General features: G+C 39.2%; 1 protein-coding gene across 1 annotated transcript in view; it reads left to right on the top strand.

The window, feature by feature from the left end:
* The window catches only part of LOC131738037 (mastermind-like protein 2), a 70387-nt gene that overhangs the window by 13945 nt on the left and 43414 nt on the right, over positions 1-13028 (top strand). The gene's annotated exons all lie outside the window — the stretch shown is intronic.

The following is a 13028-nucleotide window of genomic DNA, read 5'->3' as shown; positions in this document are numbered from 1 at the left end:
TGTCTTGACATATAACACACGTGTTCCTTGTTTAATAATTCAATAGATGATACAGAACAGTTACAGTACAGTTAAGACAGCAATGACAAGTTAAATATCGGATTCCACATTGAAAAACAATACAGGTTTTTCCAAGAGTGGCATCTCAACTAAACTCAAATTACTGTTCAAATTGCTCTAATTCCTCTTCAATGTTTAGGTTATTAAGCCCCTGTTAGATATGGCATTCACTGTTGCAGGCGGAGGTTTGTTTCTCTGCAGTACATTGCACTCTGATGACACAGTGTAGGCGTTGTGTATTCATCCAGAACAAATCGGCTCAGCTCCGTGTCCTGGGAATACATTTATGCATTGGGCTTCATAACTACTAGGACTCCATCACCACTACATACCATACAGAATTGTTCACATCAAGCTTAGTAACAATCCAGCTGCCGCAGAGAACAGGCAGGTGAGTGAGGACAACATCAAATACCTGCCTTCCACAGTTGTATCAAGTTATTTCACTGGATGATCACTAATTAGGCCCTGATACAAGTTCACAAGGGAGAATTTGCACAGTAATATTTAAACTGTTATAAGGGGGAGCTGTTAAGGTATCTTTTAGTTGCAAAATTCATGATCCTGGATGCAGACATTCCTGAGTTCAGCCGTCCTGCAGTGACAATGGGGCTCCTAATGGAACAGATTTATCACAAGCATTAAGAAGGAGCAGATACCCTGGGGTTGTAGCACAGCCAGGACATTAAGGAGACGGGCTTCCAATGTTGCACTGAGAGTTTTCCACGGAATGTCAAGTCTGATTAGCAGAATGTTTCTCAGACCATAGTTCAGACATGTTTACAACACAGCTCAAGATATTTCTGGAGTGGAGGCTGACGAACACATTTCCCAGGCTTATGGACAAAAAAAAAAAAAAAACAGTTTAAGCCTAGATTTCTATATTTTTATTTTATTTAATGAATTGTTTGTTGCATAAAAAAAAAAAGTCCCACGGTCATTTAGAGATTACTACTGTATAAAAAAGATGTTTGGCAGGTATACTAGAAATAGTACACAAAACTTTATTGTGTGGTTTATAGTCTTCAATTAGCAATCTACAGGACATACTGAAGATCTGTGATCATTTTACTGCGGACAGATCAGACAATCAACTTCTAAAATCTGGATCTGTCAGAATATAAATATGAAAACCATTACTGGGAAACGATTATAATATCAGTAATTATTACCAGTGTGGTGTTATTTTATCAATTGCTCATACCATTGTGGCTGCCCATGTGTTTTACAATGCCCTCTTTCCATGAATTAATGTGGTCTGCTGCCCTGTAGATTGCAGTAAAGGACTTCTTATTAATGCTAATTAACAGTGCAGTATATTTAGCGGTGCATTACACAATTAGTTTAAGTGCAGTAGCTATATACTGTAATTAAAGGACCTCCTTAATTAAGCCAGTCTCTGTGCCTTTAGATAACATGACAGCAGTCCCAGTAATACATTGAAAACAGCATGTACTTGTATACATTTGATTTACACCTAAGAAGTTAATGCTTGAAATACACCAAAAAGAAAAGGCAGTAATACATCTTTAAGGGGTGCTTAATATCTAGTCAAACAATCATCATGGACCATCCACAGACCCTACGTTTACTGTGATGTACTGGGACCAAGTGGTGGGGTATTTAGACATGATAATGTTACTCATAATTGAGATATTAGTCTTATTTGTGTTACATTGTTTGTTAAGCATCCCTGTGATGGGAGCTCTTATGTCACCACTACTCCTAGAACTTGACCTCGGGGGATGGGTTCGGGTCATTATCCCTTTGCTATTGAAACAGGGCAGAGGATGGGCACAAACTGTGGAGCCGGGCTCACCTGCATTCATGTTACTACAGCTTTTAACCTCACCTCATCTCACCGTCAGGGGATAGGACAGAATCCGGAACAGCAGTACATCACACAACACTACCCCTTACATTATCAGAAGCACAACTTTTCCTCTAATTAGGACAGTAGGCTGCCCTTGCCTCAACATCAACAGACTGCAAACACCCCAGTGTTAACCAAGCAGATTATCCCAAAGGAAACAACATGCTATTATGCACTGCACCACTGTTAAAAAGGCTCGAGATTGACCTTTTTAGAATTCCTAATTATCCTAACAGTTAAACAGTGCATGACAGCTTTTATTCACAGCTGTTTACACAAAGCTGAGTTATGTATACACCGCTTCCTGTCTGCCATGTTAAAGAGCCCGGGAGAGAGAAGCAGTTGCTGTTTAGTGGACCATCCCCTGGGCTTTCTGCAGTACCAGCATCACGACATTAAAACCTGGGGATGTTTAGGGAACCCAAACAAAAAATGGAACCCCTACAAACTTTTAAGCATTTGGAAACATTGTCATTTAGTTTCTAACATGCTCTGTAATGCCGTGTTAATGAATCTGTGCATTCAACGTACTCTTTTAACCGTCTTAATAAAGTATTTATAACCAGCACCTTGTGAACTTGTGTGGTTTGAAAACTGAGTGGTTGAAAATCTAAGCAGCATTAAGATAAAATGCACATTTTAAACCTCAAGCATACTGTACCGTACACTCTACCACCACCAAGTATTAAGACATGCTGTAATAAATGTCCTGTAAATATCGAAAATGAGTGAGATCAACTTTCAATGTAGTGTCAGCTGGTTGGACCTGAATGAGAGGCCAGATTAAAAACAGGGACTTGTCTGATATGTTCTGTAGATTTCTTGATGTCACAATGCACAAGGTTGGACATCTAAAAGGCCTATTTATGATAAAAATGTACTCTATAGATGACTATATACTGTGCTCTTCAGTAGAAAGTGTATTAATGGCCCTCATCTGTAACATTGTGAAACTCTTGTAATACATACTGTAGCTTTCACATTTTGTTCTGTGGGAACAGTTGAGGTGCTGAGAGGATATGACGATTAGTCAGGATGTCCTGTCCATACCAAGACACTTCTGTGAGCAATTGCAGCTTGAGAACATCTTCAAACACAAAGTGTGCATGGTTAAGAACTCTGGAATATCCCATATCATTGGTCTGGGGACACAGTAGGTTAGAGTTACATCAAATCAATTGCTGTTCATCCCCTCTGTAGTATTCTGAAATGTGCGGGTTGGTGCTAAATGAGTACTGTGGCCAAAATGCAATGGCTAGGTTGAAATGCACACCACATTCAATAATGTGTTTTTAATGATTCTTTCAATCTTTAGTTTATTTAATACCATACATGTGTCTCTTCTAGAACTGGAGATAATTTAGAAACATACAGGCTAAAAATTCATTTTAACGCCACTGAATTAAAACAGGCCTCCTACTTTGAAACAGCAGCTGTAGACTTGTAGTATAACAGCAGCAGGCTGTGCAGCGCACACACCAGAGAGAGATGGTTTTTAAAAACGGGATCTCTGAGCTCTCCGGTGCAGAATACTAACACCTCAGAACTCTGCTGGGCAGAGCCCACACTTCAGTAAGAGCTGTCATGATGGCTCAAGTTCGCAACAGGCTATGAGACTCAGTGGGTTAATGCACTTTTCTTTCGCTAACCTTTCACCTCTGGAGGACTACTATAGGTTGAAGCAGGTCTAGAAAGGAAATTAAATGAGTAGTCCTTAGTGTATAGTAGTTCTTATCATCAGGCCCCCTGTTTTACAAAGGCATAGTTTAAGGTTAAGCTTTCTAAGAAGGTTCACCCACAATAAAGTGCAGAGCTGAATCCGGTTAGTTCTTGTAGTGCTACATTTTGCATCTTTCAGTGCCAGGACAGACAGTTCCATAGGGGTCCTCAGATGGTAATCTCCCTCTTCAGAGACTGGCAAACAGTCCTTCAAAGCGCAAAGAAACAACAGGAAACTAACTACTAGCAAGGAGGTTGTTGGGGACAAAGGTTAGGATAAATATTTGAACATGTTTCTAAACATATTTCAATAAGTCTTACCTGTTTAGTATATTGTTTTTGAAAGAAGGAGCGGACACAGTTTAAATTTAAGTAGACAGTCAGAGGGAAGGAGACATTTGCTCACGCAGAGAGTGGTGAGGGTTTGGAATGGGCTACCTAGTAATGCTGTTGAGGCAGAACTACTTGGTTCCTTTAAGACCTAGCCTGACAAACTTCTGTGATCAGTCAGCTACTAGGAACTGGATAAACTTAGATGGGCCGAATGGCCTCCTCTCGTTCGTAATGTTTTTGTTTTTCCATTCTTAAGAACATGTTACAGCAAATGTACAGTATTTTCATGTTTAAAATTGATATCTGGTACCGTACAATACTAGGATAAAGAAAGCTCTCGGCTTGTCTGTTACTGTCGGTGAACAGTTATGTATCTTTAGATTCTGAACAGTAATGCAAAAGACTGCGGGGGTAGAAAAAAAAAAAAAAAAAGCTCCAAAAATGTGCAATAGCAAGGCATTAATGTGTGACTGTATAATCTCCAAATGCTTTCTGCAGCCTCATTACATTCACAGCGGGCTTTTGATAAACACTGATCACTCCGCAGCATCCCCAGCTTTCAGAGTAAGTGCACTTTATGGTTGTAAAGAGCAGATATTTCAACTTAGGTGCTTTTTTCTTGATGCTGTCATCCTGTGGAGTAGTGGAATTCATCTCAAAACGAATAAAAATGTCATTTTCATCCCGTTCCAGCTGCTGCTGCTGCTGCTTATTATTATTATTATTTTTTTATTTATTTTTTTTTTCCGAACGTACCATATCCCTTTGTATAGGTTGATAAAATACTATGGAACACTACTGAACTGTCGTGTATACAAAGTTTTAGGTTCTGAAGGATCTGGTATTTAAAAAAAAAAATCTAATTTATGTATTTACTAGTGAACACACACACACACACACACACACAAACACACACATAATATGAGACTCCATCAATCTATATGTTAAAAATGTGTATAAATTCATTGGTTTTAGGACACAGAAACAGTCAGTGGTGATGTTTTACATGTCTGATTCCTTCATAAGATTAAGCTGTGGTTTGCTTCAAATTGGCAATTACAGGAAAGAAGGAAGATTAGTGATTAGTGTCTGTTACTCAGATGTTTCAATTACTCAGAATTCTTGTTTATTACATCACTGCAAATAAAGCATTAACGGTTATTTTTTATTTCTAAAACATAAATAGCCTTTGACAGTAATGATGCTTCAAGATCTAGATAATGTTTTTTTTTTTTTTATCCCGTAAGATTATGCATCATCATTAAAGGTGGAGCGTTGCGCAAGAATGCTAAGGTGCGGGCATGCAAAGTTTCACTGGGTTTATTTTAGCAAATATTTTAAATAAACAGGGCAAAAAGTACATTGGGTTTGTGTATAATCCCATTTGAAACCTATAGTGTGATAATGTGCATGTATCGTACTATGCCTGCAGTAAGGACCTCAGCAGCTTATTCACAGTCCTGAGGTCAAAGAGAAGCACGGTCACAGGGATACCCATTAGATGCCAGCTAAAAACTTTTAGATTTTAGATCTCGAAACTTGCTTTAAATGGCCACATTTATTTCAAGCAACCTAAGCACGGACACCTAAAACTGGACGCTACACTGGACATTAATGCTTAAGCTAGTGCATTAAACTGCATTCAATACCTCTGAGACGTGTTGCAATACTACAGTACTGCAGTTTTCTCCTCGATCTCCTCTTAATTCTCCTCGGTCTCACTGCTGCCTTTGACACTTTCGATCACTCTTCTCCTATCCTCTCTCGCTGACCTGGGAATCTCCGGCACTGCTCTGGCCTGGTTCTCCTCCTACCTCTCCGACCACACCTACCAGGTAACCTGGCGCAGCTCAACCGCCACACCTCAACCTTTCTCAACAGGAGTCCCCCAAGGATCAGTCTTGGGTCCCCTCCTGTTCTCTCTCTGCAAGCACTCCCTGGGCCCCCTCATCGCATCCTATGGTTTCTCATACCATTTCTATGCTGATGATGCTTAGATCTTCATCTCCTTCTCCCCATCTGACATCATCATCCCCTCCCGTATCTTTACCTGTCTGTCTGCTATCTCCTCCTGGATGCACTCGCATCACCTCAAACTCAACCTCTCTAAATCTGACTCCCTTTTCTTACCCACCTCATCTTCCTGCACTTCATGCATTGTACATGTCTGCAATCAGCGTATCGAGCTACTGTACCTTCTGAGGCATCACTGCCTTATTGAATTGTTCAGTGTCTGTTGCATTCAATCAGCTGACAAGCAGAAGTTAGAGGGAAACCTGTGAAACGAATAAGCCATCTCTACTGCTAAGCAGCTGTGACTTTCAAAGTGTAGGTGGTTTGACAAGCCAGCGTTTGTAAACCTCATCTTAACTTGCTGCCGTTAGAAAGGGGCAGAAGTCAGCAAGCGTATTGTTCTCTATACCAGTCTCCCCTCCATTTGTGTTGCAAGTAGTTTCCACTTTAAGAATACAAGACTTCTTGGCTAAAATTCCGCTTGTGAATATTCACAAAACAGTGCACATTTGACAATTTTCAACATCTTCCCATTGAAAGTAAAGCCTTGCCACCATTGTTTGTTTATTTTTCCTACAGCTGGTCCTCATGAAACTGTCAATACTGTTTTGCACAACCTCTGTGAAATGTGTCTTGCCTAGTGGGTGTCCAATCAAATGGAAAACATTGCAATAACTTGACGGCAAGTTTAATCTACTGTCTCTTTGTCTTTTGCTGTGTTGAAGCAACAGGGACATACTGAATATTGCACTGTTATCAAGGGCTGCAGAAATCATTTAATGTCGAGACCTTTGAATTAAAGAGGGGGATGTTACACTATGAACTAAGAAAGAAACTTTTATGTCTGCTGAAGATTAATACTGTACTGTATGCGAACGGAAGGAATGAGTTCAAGTTTTAATTAATGGAAAATGTATGATTTATGATGTGGTCATTTTCACGGTCTTCTCTTGCACTTTGTATTCTCTTTGTCCGGGTACATTTTTCACATAACTGCTGCTGGTCCCTGCATGGATCAGCTTTTCTTCATCTTTTTTTTTTTTTCTCTCGTAAAGGAATTTGGAGCCCTGGAGCGGTTCACCTTCCTGTGCAGCTGTGTGGTGAGAGAGAGAGAGAGGGAGAGAAAGCATTCCTTTCTCCCTCCCACTCTCTGACCCTCCCCCACCCACCCGCCCACCCCCCTTGCCATCCCTACCACCTCCCCACCCCCCACTTCCTTCCTATTCTTTTTTTAGAAGCCATTGCATGTTTCTCTCACATCCGGCAACAAAGAAAGTCTTGTGCCATTTCATAAAAAAAAAAGATACAAAAAAAAACCTGTGTGCTGTATCTTGTCGTGGCAGCCGACACCAGGATTATCAAATACTTTTTAAGTTCTTTAGCTTGAATATCCCCTTACCGCATTCCACGTCCTGTGCAGCCTGTCTAAAAAGAGACCAGAGCATCTGATCCTTTGTTTTGTTTCCTCTCCTGTGGTTTTTAAAGACTGGTGACTCTAGTCTTGGAAACTGGCAAGCCATACCCTGGTTTATTCAGTAGCAGCTGTCTACAAAACAGTGTAACATTGACATTAATATTGTACTCGCCTCTGAGGCCTAGGTTACAAGGGAAATCTCACCCTCGTCCCAGCAAAACTACTAGATAGTTTGGCAAAAGTTGTCATTTCAGGACTGAATAGCAGGAAGGGGCACAGAGCATTTTGGGGTGGCTCACATAGCATTACATTGTGGAGTGGAATGTGACCTCCACCACTTAATATAATGTACACAACATATACTGCTCAGGATTACTAATGAGGCTGTGAGCCTGCTGTTACTAAACTAAAGTTAGATTGACAGGAAGCATGTATCAGATAATTAACCACATAGGTAATTGGTAGCATAAATAGATAACATAAAATTACAGGGGGATCACATTTGAAATCCGGTGTTCAGAAAAAAAAAAGAAAAAAAACGCCTGGCCGGGGAGTCAAGAAAGAGGGTCACTAAGAGGAATATCTACCACCCACACACCACACACACTGTATATGACTTGATGTGAAGACACACAAGAGTTGATCTCTTTTAAACAAAACAACAACAAAAACCTGTTGAAATGCTCGTTTCTTTATTTCCCCTCAACATTAAGGAGTGCTATACTGTACACTGTCTGCAAGTCAAATTAGGTTTTAGTCCACTGCCTGCAGAGGTTGGTCAGGTTCATCACAGAACTTCAACTGAGTTCAGACTTGGCAACTGAGTTGAGCAAAGGGGCATTACCTTGGCAGTGCCCACCCTATCTCTGCTACTGTAATATTCAGGTAACCCATTCAACTACAACTAGATTACCTCATGTGAATGCTGTGTGAGAAGCTACTGGTTGCTAAGTGCTTGTGTTTCTCTGGCTGTTATAGGGAACATCTGAGAATCAGTGGAATACAGCTGGTGTATACTGGTGTGAAAGTGTTTGTAATTTAACATGTATAAATGTTTAATCTCCAAAGATGGAATTGAAATGAACTTGTAAATAATTTACACCTCAGCGACAAGCACATTAGGGCTAAGCAGTCTTTATGGTTTACGGGGCGTGTGCAATGCTTAAATAAAGGTAGTGCTGATTTTTCTGTGCTTTACACTCTTTTTACAGTCGCACCTGATGTATTTGTTTTGATAATTATATGAAAAAAATATGTCTATACACCAAATCACTCGTGTCAATCACAGATGAGGCTTCCATTTGCAATTCCCACGTAATTCTGCCTGGCTCAAGCAGGAACAAATCGAGGGAGGCTCTTAAGTTCAACTTCCATAATGCCATAATGTTATTGTTTTATGGAAAGAATGTGTTTTTTTAAAATATCATTTCTACAGAAAATATATTCCTGTTAGCATTTGATTTTAAAGCACACTTAATATAATATTTACTTTTCCTAAAGCCAGGATGCAATTCTGTACAATCTACAAACCCAAAGGCTTTTCTGTTTTCAGCTTACTTTTTAAAGATTGTATGCTATGGTAATTGGCTATTTCTTCGCCACTCAGTTTGGTTACAATTTATTTATTTTTTTTTAGCTAAGCTCGGCACAAAATCTTACTGTAGATATGCCAGGGCATATTGAATCATTATCAGAAACAGCTGAGTGCTACTAAATTTTAAAGCTGATCAACACTTACTAATACTCTACCCACATCAGTGTGAAATATAGGTCTGTTTGTTTGCTTTTAGCTTCAGCTTCCCAGTTAATCTGTTAAAGCTAGAAAACATTTCGACAGGCTTAATATTTTACATGGATGATGGCTGTCGTACAGTATCACATTACAGAGTGAAAATCAAGCACATTTTTGGTCAGTTCAGCTTTCAAATAGCATTATGCATACCCCAGTGGCATATGTAGCTCATCCTGTATCTTGATATTGGCCTAATTCTCGACACTGGAATTCTTATGTTCATTATATACTGCAGCTTTGTTGCCAGCTAAGGATGGGGCTGCACAAGCCTGTGAAGTTTCTGAATCATTCAGCCTGTCTGAGTCATTCCGGGGTGTAACACATTATAAACTTATAACACGACATATCAGGATAGGCAGGTTGGGACATGATACAATATCACGATACAATCATGTTGCATGATCACGTGTTAGAAATTGAAATGATCATTAATTATGTACTGTTTTGTTAAAAGGCAACACTCAAATGAGATATTCATGTCAAGTATACATCACATGTATCCATAATTTGAGAACCACTTGGCAGACTACAAGTAGTGAGATAAGGCTTTTTTCATGTATCACAATAGACAGTCTCTCTTAACATGACGCAGATCACTTAAGTAGTTAAGTGTGCCCTAGTGGATGCAAATGATGTGCACAAAATATTTTAGCTGAAATTACTTTCCCTATATAATATTGCCTTATGCCTTTTAATAATGGTATTTTCTGCATGTTAGACATAGGTATTGCAGCAGTGATCTTATGGGAAAGTAATGTTTTATGCACAGTTAATGTTTACCGTATAAAGGTGTATTTTTAATTTGTGGAAAACAACTGTAATGTATCTTTGTGGCGTCTATTTTTTAATTACAGTGGATTATAACACTGCTATTCTAAAATCCATGAACCTTTCGCTGGTTTGAAACTTTTTTTTTTTTATTATTCAAGAATATGCAGCCATCTTGAGCAATTGTAAAATACCACTGTGAGAGTCATTGACATCAATTTACTTTTGCTGCAAGATTCAAGTGCGTTTTTGGGAACGGCACAGGAAACAGCCAGAGCTTTCATCATCTCTAATCTACCAAACAGATGTTTGGCTGTTCACCAAGCCTGGGTAACCCAGTACCCCTTTCTTTTTATTACTCTTTCAAAATCTGTTTTTCTAGCCGGCGAGCAAAGGGATGTTACTTTAATCCAAGCTTCAATAATTCAACAACAGAGGAGGGTTAACCGGGACATTTCTCTCTTACTAGACATAAATCTGCTCGCTCCCTAGGCTTATTTCACAAGCAGACCACTTTTTGCAAGTTAACATATTGCACAAGTCTACAACCACAATTTATAAGCACCCAAGGGAAAATAATCTTCGCCTTTTCAGTTTATTTATGTATTTAGTTGATGTGTCCTGGATTCTTTATGTACAGTGGAGATGGCAGCGCCTTTAAGTCTTTGCTTCAGAGCAGTTTGTATTCATTACTTTTGGGTCAAATCTAAATTACTATAGCTTTAATCTCGAACGCTGTGGCACTGTCTTGACCCCCCTCCTGGGTGTGTAGCAAGAGTAGAAACTATGTGGTGGGTACAAGTTTTGTTTGAGGTTTTACAAATTGCCAACAACCAAAAAAATAACAACAACTATCAACAGCATGTAGAGACCACCCTTCATACAGGCAGCCTGTCCAGCTGCTGTACCAGACACTGTACAGTTACATAAGACCCTAAAAAAAAAATACTGGGAATGACTTCATTTAAAAAAAAAACATGCAAATAGTTAACATGCCAGTCAATTAAAAATGTCACTGCGATTTTTGTTATACATTTTCAGCACTTGTTATGGCCAGTTGTATGGGTTGAACTGTCAGTCATTCCATGCCATGATTTCATTGGCTTGTGCAGTGTGTGCTTCAGCTGCAATACAGATGGTAACCAAGGAGCAAACACCAAATCCCAGCTTTGTTGACAGTTTTGCTAAAGGGTCAAAGGGTAGTTTCTTCAGGGCTGGGGAAGCACACGGTAGTGCAGGTTCAAGACAGTCACTCAGAGGCATGATTTACATGGGGGATAGAGAAATGTCCCCCTCACATTGCAGCAGTACTAAAACTTTTATTTCTCAATAATTTATTTGTCTAATCACTAGTCAGTATAGGAGTCGCCACTAGGACCCAGCGTTGGCGCACAATGCATTGTGGGTGATTGCAACCAGAGTGGAAACAGCAGAGCCCGGTAGAAAAGAACTGTTTGTTTTATTTTTTATTTATATTTTTCATTGTAAAATGTTTCAATTGTGATACAGTTTTAAGATGTCTATGGTCTCAATACTATACACATATTTTCTATTTGAACATTGGACTCTTAAATTGTTGTAGAGTGGCTGTGCAATACCCACTCCTGTCCTCCCAAGATGGAGTTCTGTGCAATACCCACTCCTGTCCTCCCAAGATGGAGTTCGTGCCCCAGCTACAGAAACTGTCCCCTTCACTGTTGAACCCAAAGTTACGCTGCTGGAGCTTCTAATGTTTAAACATGTACAGTAGAATTACTGACTACTCCTCTGTTCTTATTAAATAATAATCATAAAAAAGTGGAGAACTGGCTAAAGTAACACGTTTCATATTTACAATTCAGTATGGTGCCACAGAGAATTCTTGTTAGAGGAGAAATCACTCAGTAAGCAATCAGTTTTGTATTAATTGGGCAGCATAGTGTAGAGGCCACCCAGCAAGAGGGCAGATATTCAGACAGTGCCTTTCTTTGTCATGACCATAACGTTCCTAATGATAGCCTGGGCTGTTGCCAAATCAGACCTCTGTAAAAAAAAAAAATCCAAGGCTTTGTTTTAAAGATACTTTAAATTGTCTACTTGAATTGAGTTTCTTATCAGTTAGTTTTTTCTTCATTAATTGATAATCTGAAGTATGAGCCGTTATATGTTTGAAGGTGCAGTTTTGCAATTGCAACAAACCGTTTCTGTATCTTTCATATTAGTGTCAGTGCCACTGAATCTGCTGTCATGCAATTGAACTGATCATTTGTAATACTAAAGAGTCTTTTATCTTGGTTCACACCTGTTACAGAATGCATGCTTTGTTGCTGGACAGAGAACGTCCCTTTCCATGTAGAATGTCTACGGACATTCCAGCACAGAGAGCAGTGGGAACCCTTATATCTGCGTACCACCACTGAGGAGCAGGCACTTCTGCCTGGCTGTATCTGGGTTTCAGGGTTAAGAAGTGAGAAATTGATATTTTATCTTAACAGTGATACAGTGATGACGGGGGGGGGGACACGACGACTAATTAAGACCACAGAATATTTTTAAACTTTAGTTACACTGTCAAAAATAAGAGCCATATTTTCAAGGAGTTTACTCCAGTCTTTAATTCAGAAAAAAACAATCTATTAACTTAAACTATTAAAACCAGTATAACACATATAAAAAGTGAGTGCCCCAACTTGGTTTAATTAAATATTTCCAAACTGTATGATCCAGCCGCTCATTAAAATATCCAGAACTTTTACATTCCAGCAATGCCTTGAAGATGCCTGAGCGATACACGGATGTTAAAAATAGAGAAAGCTGTTGGAAGCCAACATTGCTTTAGTCCTTGGATAATTCCATCACAACTTGTTCAGCTCCAAGAGCATTGAATCTTTTTCCAGTTGAAAAAATAATAATAATCCTAAAAAAAACATTTCAAAAGCATTTCTTCCTAATACAGAATGTTGTGTCTTCTTGAAGTCTGTTTTGTCCTTTGTGGTTTTAATGTTTCAGCAAAAGGAGAAAAACCTCCACAGTTTTTAGAGGCTGCTGAGAAACTTTTTGTTAGATCACATGCCTTT

Source organism: Acipenser ruthenus, chromosome 9, assembly GCF_902713425.1.
Source record: "Acipenser ruthenus chromosome 9, fAciRut3.2 maternal haplotype, whole genome shotgun sequence".
Classification (NCBI taxonomy): Eukaryota; Metazoa; Chordata; class Actinopteri; order Acipenseriformes; family Acipenseridae; genus Acipenser; species Acipenser ruthenus.
The sequence above is the reverse complement of the archived record's forward strand: the minus strand, read 5'-3'. Positions and strand labels throughout refer to the sequence as shown.